The 14544-nt window shown below is 35.2% G+C and overlaps 1 long non-coding RNA gene across 1 annotated transcript in view; it reads left to right on the top strand.

Annotated features, from left to right (window-relative positions):
* The window catches only part of LOC140713072 (uncharacterized), a 58277-nt gene extending 54871 nt beyond the window's left edge, over positions 1–3406 (top strand). Inside the window, exons 3-4 of the long non-coding RNA XR_012094933.1 lie at positions 2938–3111; positions 3276–3406. This is a non-coding gene — a long non-coding RNA (uncharacterized lncRNA). The remainder of the gene's footprint in view (positions 1–2937; positions 3112–3275) is intronic.
* Positions 3407–14544: the final 11138 nt, after the last annotated feature.

The raw sequence follows: 14544 nt of genomic DNA, 5'->3' as shown, positions 1-14544 counted from the left end.
TTTTTCTTTTTTTTTTTTTTCAGAATTTTTTTCTTGGAGTCTTCCAGGTTTTCATGATTAGCCCTATAGAAAGATAGAACCAGGGAAGGCTAAAAGACAGGTAGAAAGCAGAGCATACAACTCTTTGTATTCTTCTGGCTCCTACTTACAAAGGTGATACCCTAACCTCTGCAATACTAATTGGCATTTATGGTTCAAGCATCTCTGTTGACGGGGAGAAATGGCAAAAATGCTGTTACACACTGTGTGCTTTTGATGTTGTATTGGTTTCAGGAAGTCTCTTATTTCTACAGGTAGGTCTTCCTGACTAGATAATTGCCACAGAAGATACAAAAGAATAGAGGTCAGACTTCAAGACATTTTATTAGCATTCTTTCTCTCTAAAACAAAATTAAATTGTTTTGAGTGAGTTAGTAACCTATGCTTGTATGCTAGCAAATGCCAGAAGGGTCAAGAATAAAATAACAGGTAGCTCCTAAGTAAACAGAAATATATTTCCTAGAGCAATTTCCAGGACTGAAAACCAAATGAATTCAACCACTCTGATAGTACTATTACACTCTAAGGAATGTATGTCCTGTGGTTTACATTACTCTTTTAAGAAATCAATATAATGTAAAAATAAGAATTTCTTCCAGATACCAACTATCATGAAGCATTTCACATACAATCTGTACAAAATCAAACATTTTTTACATATCTATTTCTTCTCCAGGAATCTTCACATGCTACAGATTGAATATTTGTGTTCCTCCCAAAAATTTGTATGTTAAAATACTAACCACTAAGGTAATGTTGTTAGGAAGTGGATCTTTGAGAGGTGGTTAGGTCACGAGAGTGGGGCCCTAAAGAATGGGATTAGTGTCCTTGTAAATGCAACCTAACATCCTTGTCCACATTACGCCCTAGAAGATGGCCATCAATAAGGAAGCTAACTCTAATCAGACATCAAATCACTTGGCATCATGATGTTGATATTTCCAACCTTTAGAACTGTGAAAGACACATTTCTTTCGTTTATGAGTCACCCAGTCTATGGTAGGTTGTTATAGCAGCCCTAACAGACTAAGACATTGTCTCGCTTAATGACCTTGTCATAAAATCAGTTTCAGTCAAAATCTCAAATTAGATGTGTTTTTTAATCATCCTTTAGATCTAATTATTCACCAAATCTGGCTGATTTCCTTTGTAAGCCTTGCTTAAATTTACATGCTATCCTCTACCTGCAGAAACAGCAATTGAGATCAGGAATACAGCAAACCTCACCTGGACTAGTCTCTGAGCGAGAATCATATAGTTGTACTCAATCATATAGTTGTCCTCAAAGAAAGTTGTCCTCTTTCTCCCTCAGCAATAGAAACTGAATTTTAGCTGGGTATGTAGCTACACAAAATGAAATGTTCATTTTCTAGCTTCGCTGACAGCTAGATGAAGCCAAATTCTTGAAGCCAAATTCTTGACAAAAAAAAGATATAATTAGAAATAGTGTAAGCAAATTTTGGGACATGTCCTTAAAGGGGAGGTGACACACTTTTCTCATTCTTTCTTTCTACTGACTAGAATACAGATATGATGGATGGAAATGGAACAGCAATCTTGGATCATAACATAAATGACAAGTGTTGAGGATGATAATCTAATGATACAGAAAAAGTCTAAGTTTTTGTTGGTTGAGGAACCACTTTGATAACCCTAGATTAAAAATGTTTAAACTTATTTTTGTTTAAATTACTGTTTATATTTAATCTTTTTTATTGGTAGCTGAAAAAAGTTGTAAAAATCAGAGCCCCTTAACTATTTTCTCTGCTTCACTCTTATTTCTCTCCTGGAGAGAGAAACGCTGCCATAGCCTGTGATTTCTGAAATATAAATGTGATCATGCCACTCTTAGGTTTAACATGTATCATCTGCAAAAAAGTCCAGAATTATTATCAAAGAGATAAAGGTCCATCGTAACATAGTTCCTATCTCCTTTTCTAATCTCATTCTCACTACAGCACACTCATACCCTTCCCTTGGCCACCAAACAGCCTTCCTAAACATACTATGCTGTTTCTTTATTCCCACCTTTTTCTTAACCCTGCAGCAAGATAATCCTGTTGAAACTTAACTTAGATTCTGTCACTCTTGAATTCAAAATGTCCAGTGTCCTCCCATCTCACTTAGAGTAAAAGTAAAAGTATTTGCAAAGGCCCTTATCTGAAGCCTTCCCTAATTTAGGACTCCATTATATCTTCTTCAGCTTGTTTGCCTACTCTGTTCCAGGGGCTCTTTGCTATCTTTCTGTTCTTTGAACATGCAAGATGTTCTCCAACTTCAGGGTCTTTGTACTGCTCGTTCTTTCATCTGGAGTACTCTTTCTTGGATATGTTTGCTGTCATATCACCTGTTAAGCAAGGTTTTCCCTGGCTACCTTATCTGAAATTATGATCTCCTTTCCCTTAACCAACTCAACTACTCCTTATTTCACTTCATTATTTCCAGCACATATCACTTTATCATCCCATGTAATGTATGTTGTTCATGATCTAACTCTTTCAACCCTTCCAAATATAAGCCTCATTATAAAAACAAATTTTGTTTCTTTTGTTCAGTGCTGCTGCTTCTAGAAAAATGTGTGCCACATAGTAAGTGCTCAATAAACATTCATTACTATTGACTAACTTTCCCATATTTATGATGAATTATTGCCTTGAATATTGAATGATAACTCTATGAAGACTACTCATAACTATATCCCACTTCAACAAAAATTCATAAACACAGTGCTTCCATAGCACTTGGTATGTATTCATTATATATTTTAGCAAAACCACATTATCAGATGATAAGTGAAATTTAAAATCATATACAATTTCTAACAAAATACTTATTATTTTTCTCAGTAGAGATCTATGAGAATTAATTTATCTTTCTGTGTAATGATCTCCTATGCAGATGCTGAGTACCCTCATGTTCATTGAGGGTAATGTTTTTGTGCTCATTGCCACTTCTGCTTCTGAAAGCCATTGAATGTGCATTTCATATCTGATACTGGGCAAGCTATACTCTGAAATTCTCCTGAATAGTGGCTTCTTTCATATTCTGCCTGCAGTAGGAACAATGTGATAGGTGAGTGTTGGTTGTATGACGGTGGAAAACATCTTCATTAACATTTATCTTATTGTTTTTCTAATGATGTATATATCTTTATGTGATTTTTATATGTGTATATAATAAAATATATCAATTTTATCTATGTGTAATAATGTATATATCTATTTGTTCCCTTACAGTATAAGCTCCTTGGGAGCAGACATTTTGTCTTTTTTTCCTGAATATCTGCAATACACAGCAAAAGTCACGGGCATTTAGGATCCATTTAGCTACAAATGACAGAAAACACAGCTACAAATTGGCTTAACTAATAAAAGGTAAGATAGATTCCAGACGTGTGATGCTCTGCAAATAAGTGGACTAAGTGGTGTCATCTAAGATCCAGCATTTTTCCATCTCTCTCTATATATATTATGCTTATGTTTGGCACAGCTTTATACTGAAGCTGACTCATCTGGTAGTTGCAACACAACTGCCTGTAACATTCAGATTACTAAAGATTACTCGTCCCTCCCCTCTAGGAGAGAGAGCTAGATATGCTCGTAGATGAAGAAAAGAACATTCAGAGAGAAAATAATACTCTCCTCACCCAGCAAAGAAAATCAACCTATCCCTTCACTCTAATTGGTAAACTTAAATTGCAATGTGAGCCCTGGACCAAAGGGAATGACATAAGCTGTTTGATCAGCATATTTTCTACAGATGGACGTGGCATAAACATCTGAAAAATTGGTGTTTTTGAAAGAAAAGAACAATGATAAATGTCGGAACAATCAACATTAATTAAGCAATCAGGAGTGCTCACTAAGCATATAGGGAAATTCAGTTCTATTTGTTGGATGAATGCCCATTGAATACTGCTTGCTCTCAACTTGTAAATATTTAAGGGCTTTGTGGAAATTTCTCAAACAAATAATACTGATATTATATAACAGCATCTTTCAAAATTATCTCTAATTTTCTTATATGTCCATTTATTTTAATATTCTTTCAAAACCATTATAGGTTATTTTAATATTTTGTTACTCTTTCTGATTACTTTTATACAGAGCACACCACATCACGTCTTCAAATTAATGTTTAACCTATAAAATGTATATTTATAATTTTATCTTTTTTCTTTGTAGAAAACTAAATAATGAAACCCATTTGAAATTTCTGTCCTCCCTAAAGTCTTAACGTGAATTCTAAACAGTATACCCAATTTTCAGTGACTCTTCACGTTTGAGCCACTATGAAGCTCCTACAATGCCCATCATTGGGTTATTTTGCAACATCAAATCTTTTTCATATAGAACCTATTTCATCCTTGTCAAAGCCTCATTATCTTGAAGATTCCAGTACCTGCTATAGCTGACTTGCTTGTTTTTAAGCTATTCTTACATAAACTTAGGAACATTCTACCTGTGGCTTCCCCCCAGGACTTATAATGTGTTTCGCATGTTCCATGTTTACATGGTTACATGGTTGCTGCTGCCTTATCTGTCCTGAATCCACATCTCAAGATAGTATCAGACTCCACTTAACCCTATGTTACGCAAACTTCCTTAGGATCTCTTAACTCAGTTTACCTAGAGAATCCATATGGTGCTATCTTTTCTTGGAATTGAATTACGAAATGATTAATCCTCTTTTTAGTAATATCTAGAATTAAAAATAACTGTTGCAGTCAAGTAAAATGATCCCATAAATATCCGTATCACATACAAAGGCTATAAAACAAAGTTATTTTTCCTTTCATGCATACAGAAATAACCCCTAATTTACCTATCAAAAAATAACTATGTGGGGGAATATTATACCTGAACAATCAATATTACTAAGCAAAGCATCTCTATAATTCAGTATTAGAATACAGAATGATAAAATAAAAGACATAGATGTTTGAGACAAAAAAAAAGCCTAGGTTTAAATCCAGGTGATGACTCCTGTAGTTATGTGTCCTCACGAGTTATTTCATCTTCAGGAGTTCTTATATTAAAGTAGGAATATAGATATTCTACTGAATGGCTGTGGTAAAGGTTAGAAATATGTCTTTTGGAGGACATAAAATGGGTCCTGACACAGAGTAGGGAGAATCAAAGAATTTAAAAACCTCAGCTATCGCCATTGTTATTGATCAAGGTTATATCCAACTCTTCTCAGAATTTATCTAAGATATTATTGATACAGTAGAGAAGCTTCTGTAGCATAATCCTTTAGATCTCTATTATAGATATCTTCCCATGATAAATCACATAATTTGTACCTTATGAATAAAATTATAACACAAATTATTTTCCTTTGAATGGAAATACCATGACATTCACAATGATAAGTACTACTAAATCATTTTTAAAGTTGTAGAAGATAAAGTTTGAAATAAATGTAATACAAAAACAAAAATAAACCAGAAACATCTATCATATGTGGGGAAAATTTAAGACTAAGAGTATACCAGTAACAAGTCATAATTTTTCATTGCAATAGTGATTACTTATCAATAAGGAGTTTAATGTTTGAGACTAAAGCTTGAAATAAAATAATTTATTAATGAGTAAGACTCAAAATAATTCAGTTTAGAAATAATGATGGCAATATTGCCTGTTTCTTGGCATGCCAAGTAACATGCCAATGGCATTTTACTGAGTCTTTCATGTTCATCACTTTCACAGTGCAGCTATGAGACAGGTGTTCTTATCACCAGCGTACAGAAGACCTTGAGTCTTGGGAAGTTTAAGTGACTTGTAAGGTCTAACAAGTGGTTGGTGTTTGGCTGGAAATCAGGAAAATGTAAGTACTTTTAGTTACTGCACTTTACCTTTTCAAGTCAAATAACTGAACCAGTCATAGGTGGTTAACATAGGTAAGTTAGAATGCTTGGACAAGCTACCAAGCCAGATCAAATTTTTTATATATTATTTATATGAGGTAAATAATATGTGCATATATGCATAGTCTCTTTCTTTGAAATGCCTATATGCTTGCTAAAGATATATTTTATAATTAGAAGTAGGCTGTCTTATCTTAGGCCAAATATAGGGATAAAACAATAATTACTAATTAATATAATTTTCTAGTAGAATTTTTGTACGTTGTTTGCCCATGAGCTGTGTGTGTCTGTGTTTGTGTGTTTTGCCCGGATATAAAAGCATGTAAGTGGAGAAGTGGTAGGATGGCGTGTATGGAATCAGAATTAAGGATACTTTATTTCTAGTGGATCTAAGTTTGTTTAAAGGAAGTTATGGACAAACAATTGAGAAAACTAGTTAAAAATACATTATTTATAATCCACAAAGTATCAAAGCTAGACAAAAGCAAAATAAAACAAATACAACATGGGCATAAGCAGGAAAAATTACAAGTCTTTTCATTTTTTCCTTTTCTCTCCTCATACTACTATTAAGTGGTGAGTTTCTGTTCAAATTCAACACTCTTTCCAAAAAAAATGGTATATTTCAGGTTTGCTCTTTATTCTTCTTTTTTTCATTAAAATAGCACACATTCCTTGAATATCTTTTTTTTTTATTTTCCAAACTTCCTGGAATCAAGGCCAAGGGTTGACATTTACGGCAGTAAGTGATCCAAGTGCTACATTAGCATCTATTTATTAAAGATGATCTTTCATGTACAGTACAGCTAGGACATTTGGCCTAATTTACTATACTAACATTTCCAATTTGGCTTTGAGTAGGGATCTGTGCCAACAGCGCTCTGTCCTATGGTGAAATAGTGCCTAATCAGTATTTATGAATAGGGTTTTAGAAGTCACTAAAGAGCACAGGAAGAGATTTTACCTTCTTAAAGCACAAATAATGCTGAGCTCTGGGAATCTGTACAGCAGCACATTAGGATGGAATAGCTTTCTTTAAAAAAAAAATGCCGTTAAAATGTGTAATGTAATACTGTCAGTAATTTAAATGGAGTGCACCTCTTTCTTTCAGACATTAATGCTATTTGTTAAACTTTGTAATTATTATGCAAATGAAGTGCTGTACTTAAAAAATGGCAGTGCCAAGAGTACAACAGAGAAAAACAGTTTGAAATTCAAACTAATACAAAATAACCTTCAAGCCTTGTAGAACTCAAATATTGTAATTTTTTCCTCCTTTGAATGAATGTAGCATTTGGGTGAAAGCAATGAGGACTTGTCTTTGTTCTTAATACGTAGATAGCAAAAGGCTTAGAGCCAGAGATTTGAAAGCTCTGAGACATATTAGCTCCCTGATCTTCCCAACAGGTGGCTGATATTTTTAGCCCTCTTTTAAAGATAAAAAAGCCAAGTCCCAGAGATGCTTAACTCATTTGCTTGGGGTCACTTAAACAAGCCAGTGACAGCCAGGGAAGGATCTGACTACTCCCCAACTTAAGGCTGCTGTGAGAATCCCCAGACAGCAATCACTTGAAAGAAACAGCATTTATGGCTAAAATTATGATTTCAGAATATTAAACACTGAACTAGTGTAATCTCGTTTCATTTTATGTCAGATAGGTATTTTTGGAAGAAAAGGAGTTTAGTTTCCAGAGAATTAGCTCCTGACAGGTAAATGTCTGTGAGCTGCCGAGCAGCCTATACATGAAGAAAGCAAACGTTATGAAGAAAGTGAGCAATTTTACACATATTTTTTATCTCCAGCACCTAGTTCTATGCCTGACAGCATAGGCAGTCAAAAATACCTGTTGAATCAAAGATTGAATGAATGTATGCCCATTTGTCACTTAAGAAAGTTTCCACTCACATTGTCTCTTTTTCCTTTCAGTTGCTTTCTCTACCATAACTTCCCAGGTCTGCAAAACAGACAATTGAACAACAAAACCAGCTTTACCTTCCTCTAGAAATTATTCTTTTCCTGGACTATTTTCTTACACTTAAACCTGAATCAACATTATCATTTTTTTATATTTCATCTTCAGAATTTTGATTTTTGCTTGAGATAATCTTATAAAGTAGAAGAATCTGAGGATTTGGCCTGTTGATAGCAGTGTGTTGTCCTCTTTAGGTGACTCTCTTTGCATTTTTAAAAGAAACCTATATGTTCTTAATCCAAAACAGTAAGAAACAAAAACTCAAATGCATGTTTGGCATTTCTCAGAGACAGTGGGAGAATGGTAATGACCAGCATTTTTGAGCTTTGGTGAAAGACAATGACAGTCAATATATGACAATAGAAGCTGAAAATGTCAGTCTTGATATCCCAGTACTCGTGGCTACAGTGTGGATGCGTGATGTTGGTTCAACAAGGCACTCCTTACCCCACTCTAACATCGAGTTAGGAAATATCAAGCAAAGAATGAGAGACACTGAGAGGCTCATATTAGTGGAAGGCTGCAGTTGAAGAGACAGCTCCTTGAGTTTCCAGGGTAGCAATGGCCTAAAGCAAAGACAGTGTTCAATGCCAGTGGTCATGGTAGGGATGCAAGCTCTGTCATTGAGTGGTTGATGGTAGCAGCAATGTTATCTTTACAGAACTAGCTCTGTGGCATAATTGTGCCTAGGGTCTTGGGAGCTGTTTCTGTTCCTGCTGTTTTTCCATGGCTCAGTCTGCAGCCTTGCTAATGATTCTTTGAAGTATCTCACATCCTTTAAAATAAATTTAATTACTCAGTTTCTGTTGCTTCCAATCAAGAATCTGTGCACCATATCAAAGCCAGCAGGGAAGTGAGGTCTGGGCTGTATTATTGTGTTTGAGATACTCTGGGGAAGATCAGGAATATTGATATATTTGCAAAAGACTTTAAATCTTGGCTTAAGATTCTTGACGCTACCAGTTTACCACTAGTGTGATCTTGTTGTGAAAGTTACTAAACCTTACCCTTCTCACAGATGCAAATGGAAATAATACTATCTATCGTGAAGGCCAGTTGGAAAAACTGAGAAAATGTATAATATGATCCAGAACCAGGACTGGCATATGGGGGACAATGAATAATTTTTTTTTATCTTTATTATTTCATCATGTATGTAAATTGCCTATACTCTCCCACCTACGTGAGCTGTCTGGACTTTATGAGATATAAAGACAAAATGAGTATCCAGAAATTAACTCTACATGTTTTTAAAAAGGCTAATAGAAAGAAACCAAATATATACACATGGGACGTTGGGTTACATGCTAAACTTACGATTATGGACATTTACTGCTCACATTAACTATAAGATGAGGTATTACACAATAAAATCCAGAGAGGAGCTCTTAAACATGATACTCTTTACTTCATCTCAGGAGTATTATTTCAGTTGTTTAAAGAAGAAAAATAGGAGGCCAACACTTGCTAGTTTGATTAGGAAAGCTTGTATTCTTAAAAGGTATCTGACAAATAGCAGCAGCTTACCATAAAGGCCCTGAACTATTGTTTCACTTCCATTATTGCTCCAATGGCATGATTGTAACTTTCCTGATATGGAGGAGAAGAGTATTTTGTTTGGTTGTTTTGCTGGATTTTCTGCATAACCCTAGTTACACTGTCTTCTGAGACTGCATAGAATTGTTGAAGGCTCAGGCATCACTAGTGTCTCACAGTGTGTCACTGGGAAAGTAATTAACTCTTTCCGGGCTCCATTCTTTTCACTGCTAAAATGGACATTATGTTTTCTCTCTCTTGGGTTATCATGAGAATTAAATGAGATCATGCATACAAAGTTCTGGGTATGTCTGGCACACTTTTTAAAAAACAGCTGCACTCACAAAGTGAGATGCTCCCTTCACTTTTAGTCCAATAAAATGCATATTCATAGAGAATCGGGTCACATTATCTCTGCATGACAGGTTTCTGCAGGGACATGGGTTTGCCAGATTCACCAGCTGTCTTCACATCTTCCCATTCCCATGAGATTTCTGCACATTTTTCCTGTACTTTTAGTGGCTCCCCAGAGACAGTCTTCCTTAGAGAGGAATCAGGGTGTAGGCGAATGCTCCATTAATTTTCTTGCTGGCATTTTACAGCCAGTGGTGTGGATGACCAAAGAGCAGCCAGGATGGGAGACAGCTAGACAGAGCCTGCAGGCCCCTCTGGAATACTTTCACTATCAGAACACAATGAATGAAAAACCTTTAAAAACTCCTATGAGTTACAGAGAAAGCTTCCAGTGAAGATGGTGGTGTTGGCTGACTCTAGGAAATGGAAGAGAGGAAAAACAGAAAAGCAGGAGTAAAAAAATAAAGGCAATATTCCAGCATGCCACTACGTGTGTCCTTATTTCTTTCATCTTAAAATTCTAATTTTAAAATGTTAAAATGATAAATGCTATATAACATTATAGGATGTTTAAGAAATGTAATAAATAAATATCACATAGTTCACTACCCAAACACATCATTCATTTTAATTTTGCATATCTCTTCAAGTATTCATTCTTTTTTTTTTTTTTTTTTTTTGAGATGAAGTCTTGCTCTGTTGCCCAGGCTGAAGTGCAGTGGCACAATCTCGGCTCACTGCAACCTCTGCCTCTGGGTTCAAGTGATTCTCCCACCTCAGCCTCCCCAGGTAGCTGGGACTGCAGGCGCACACCACCACGTCTGGCTAACTTTTTTATTTTTAGTAGAGATGGGGTTTCACCATGTTGGCCAGGCTGGTCTCAAACTCCTGACCTCACGTGATCCGCCCACCTTGGCCCTCCAAAGTGCTGGGATTACAGGTGTGAGCGACCATGCCCGGCCCTAGTATTCATTCGTATAGAACACATATCTTGGGTATTAGTTAATAGCGTTCATTTTTACTTTATGTAATACTAAGTAATTTTCAATGATGTCACCTTAATTTCATTATCATTACTTTTGATAGTTCAAAACTGTATATCAACTAAACATATATCTATTATTTATATATCAAATATCAATAGACAGTTTGACTGCTTTCATGTGTTTTATTGTAAACAATTCTTAAAAGAATATTTTTGTTCATTGACTATAGTACATTCTATCTTTTGGATAATTCCTTTAAGACAAATTGCTCAGGATGGTATTAATCAATCTGAGGATAGGAATATTTTTAATCTATATGGAATATGACATGAAGAGATTATTCTGATTTCCTACATGTTCAATTTTCTTTTGAAATGCTTTAGAAGTATGAATAAATCTTACAAATCTCTAAGGTACTCTCGGGAGATGAAGACATAGCATGTATATAATTTCTGCCTTGTACAAATGGAGAGATTAAAGTATAGAATGTTTAAGTGATTTGCTTGAAGTAACACCTCCGAGGCACTCAGTGTAATGTCCCAGGGCTTATGCCAAGCATCCATTAGTTGCAGATCACTTCATTTCCCTCGATCCAAAAGACAGCTTTGCAAACAGCTTAATTTCACTGCTCAGAAGTCACCCACAGGATGCTCATTGCTGCCCCCATCATACACTGCAACATCCAAACCCTACAGTGGTCCTTACTCTGGAAATACTCTCAATGGATCTTTGTGAAAGACAAACTCCATATTTCCTTCTTGGCTTTGTAAAGTACTAACTAACAAATAAACAGAAAGCCTAGGAAAATTAGTTCAAAGGTGACTGCTATTTAGCAGCCCACATCTGGTTGGCAAATTCACATTTGTTTCTACTGCAAAGTAACTGTATCTTCTTGTCAATGTATTAACTCAAATTTGTAAAATGAGAAAAACAATTAAGGAATTAATAAGAAAACATGTTTTTATTTGGCATCCTCCCAATTTGATCAATGTCACTGAGATTATGTAAACGGTAACTGTTTCAGTTAACATTTTGTTTTTTATTATCTGATAGAGACAAGCAAATTATTACAGATGTTCATCCTTTATGACCTCCAGCAACTCCTCATGCTGACTATGGTTCAGTTTCTTTCTAAAATGTGTTGCTGAAGGTATTTTTAACATGAGAGGAGGACTCATCCTTCAATATAGGGCAGCTCTTTACAGAACTTTCTGTTATGCAAACACTTCTGTCTCAGAAAGCTAGAACCTTTCAACTGGGCATGATTTGCAGCCATAAACCCTTGCTAAGTAATTTCTTATGACTTCAAATTCTGGGTGATTTGTTATTAATTTGCAGATAGAGTCTCAGGGAACTCTTCTGGAATACAAAAGTTAGTTTGATTTAGGCTTTCAGAATAGCATTGAACACCCAATTCCTGGAGAGGTTTTACTTTGAGATAGCGTGACAGTGCTTTCCATGTAAGAAAGAAAACGTATTGATGACTTAAGAGTAATCACATGTACTGTTTTTCCTGGGCGCAAAGGAATGGTATCTTGTTCCAATCAGAACCTATATTTTCATTTCCACAACTATTACAGCCAAAATATTAAAAGTATTTTTACCTAATCTTCATCCTTTTATTGGCATATGAAATGCAGGAGATTCAATGACATCTAGGCTAAGAAACTGTCCTTTGTGGAACACCCTTATGCTGCTCTTGGTGTGGTAGGCTTGAAAATGGTCACCAAAGATATCCACATCCTAGACCCTCTAAATACACCACTCTACATGGCAAAAGGGGCCTTGTAGAGGTGATTTAAATTAAAGGTCTTGAATTGAGGAGATTATTCTAGATTATTTGGGTGGGCCTAATGTAATCACATGGGTCCCTGTAAGAGGGTGGAAGGAGAAACAAATGAGGAAAAGGCAATATGACAATGCAAGAAGAGATTAAAGTTCTACAGCCACAAGCCAAGCTATCCTAGCAGCCTCTAGAAAATGGAAGAGGCAAGGAATGGTCTCTTCTCTGAAGCCTTCATGAGAAATAGATCCGCTGACATCTTGATTGCTTGATTATAGCCTCGTAAGACTCTTTTGGCACTCTGACCTCCAGATCTGCAAGACAGTACATTTGTGTGTGTTTATCCACTGATGTGATTTTTTACAGCAGCAATAGGAAACTAATATGATAGCTTTTGAAAAGTCTGGTCAATAACTACATGGTACTATCCCATCATGTACTACAAAATTCAAACCTAAATGTGGTGCTTACTCTGAAATACTTTTAATGGATCTCTGTAAGTATCACTTGTTCTCTGCAGTAGTAAATGTAACACATTTTAAATTGTGTAGCATTGTACAAGTATAAGTTTTTTATTGTTAAAGAAGAAATAATTATGAAAAATTAAGAATACAGACTTAAAATTCAATTTGCCAAATTTCAAATCTCAGCTATTACATATATAGTCCTGTGACCTCAGTATGTTACTAAACCTCTCAATGGTGTTTTACTCATGTTATATACTGATTAGAAGCGCTTCCTAGAAATACAAATTTATTAGTGATATCCTGGGCTGAAAAATTAAACTCTTCATGATGAAGATCATGGAAGCTGTATATTTCATAAGTACTCAAGTAATTCCTATTATTGAAGAAGTTGGGGAAAACTCCAGTGCTGATTTTATCCTTTACTGCACATGTTACATCTTTAGCTTCAAAAAAGTTATACAGAAGAGAGGGGCTGGTGATTCTCTTACTTCAATGATTGAACAGAGCACTCTGTTGACAATTGTTATATTCCACATCTCCTTATGTATTTATTCACTCATTAATTAACATATCCTTTATTATTTTCTTTTTCAAGTTATTAACCATCTACTATACATCAGGCTCTGTACTAAATGTATGGGATGTAAAGATGAGTAAAGTAGTCCTGTCCTCAGAGAAGGTGCAAAGGGAAGTAGGCATGCAAGTTAATATAAGATTTCAATTCACTGCTGGATATAAAATGCCAGAGGAGGCTAAAGAGTGACAGACAAGATATAAAACGAAGAGACGGTAGAAGTGAAGGATAAAAAGCAACTTGCCAGGTGTAACTGCAGATAGTGCTAAATTGTTTCCCAAGTATTCCATATTTGCATTCTCATAACACAACTATAATATAAATAACTCATTTTGTAAATGAGGAAACCAATATCAGGGGCACAGAGATGTCAAAATTCACATCGAGAATCAAATGTGAGTGTTGGCATTGGAAACACATTCTAAGTTCAGAAATCTTTCCATTATACCATGTTGCTTGTCATAGAATTATTTCTATAGAAAATGTGCTTAGCCATGTAGGGTTATGAGAAGGAAGAGATATGTCACATCTTCTAGAAGCCATAGTGGTTTCTAGACTTTATTCAGACGTTATTCCCTTTACAAAGGTGCCTCAAGTGTCTGTATGCTATTCATTTTTGGATCTTTAAAACCACACAGGATTTTGCATAAAGTGCCAGCACAACATATGCCAGAAATATGAATGGGGTTGCTGTTTATTCATTCTTTCAAAAATTTTTACTGTACATCTTCATTGTATCGGGGGATAAGAATATCATGTCCTCAGGGATTTAGAAATATAAAAGAGAAAGAAACTTAAGAAAAAATCTAATATATTATTCTCTTCTAGACTAAATATTCTTTCAGAAGTTCTCCAATGATTATGAAATTATTTGTTTCACCCTGATGTTGAGGAGAAGCTGTCCACCCATCTGTGGGTTACTTACTCACAAACCCAAGAAACAAGTGAATTAGAAAACATTAA

The sequence above is a fragment of the Chlorocebus sabaeus genome, chromosome 12 (assembly GCF_047675955.1).
Source record: "Chlorocebus sabaeus isolate Y175 chromosome 12, mChlSab1.0.hap1, whole genome shotgun sequence".
NCBI classification, from domain to species: domain Eukaryota; kingdom Metazoa; phylum Chordata; class Mammalia; order Primates; family Cercopithecidae; genus Chlorocebus; species Chlorocebus sabaeus.
The sequence above is the reverse complement of the archived record's forward strand: the minus strand, read 5'-3'. Positions and strand labels throughout refer to the sequence as shown.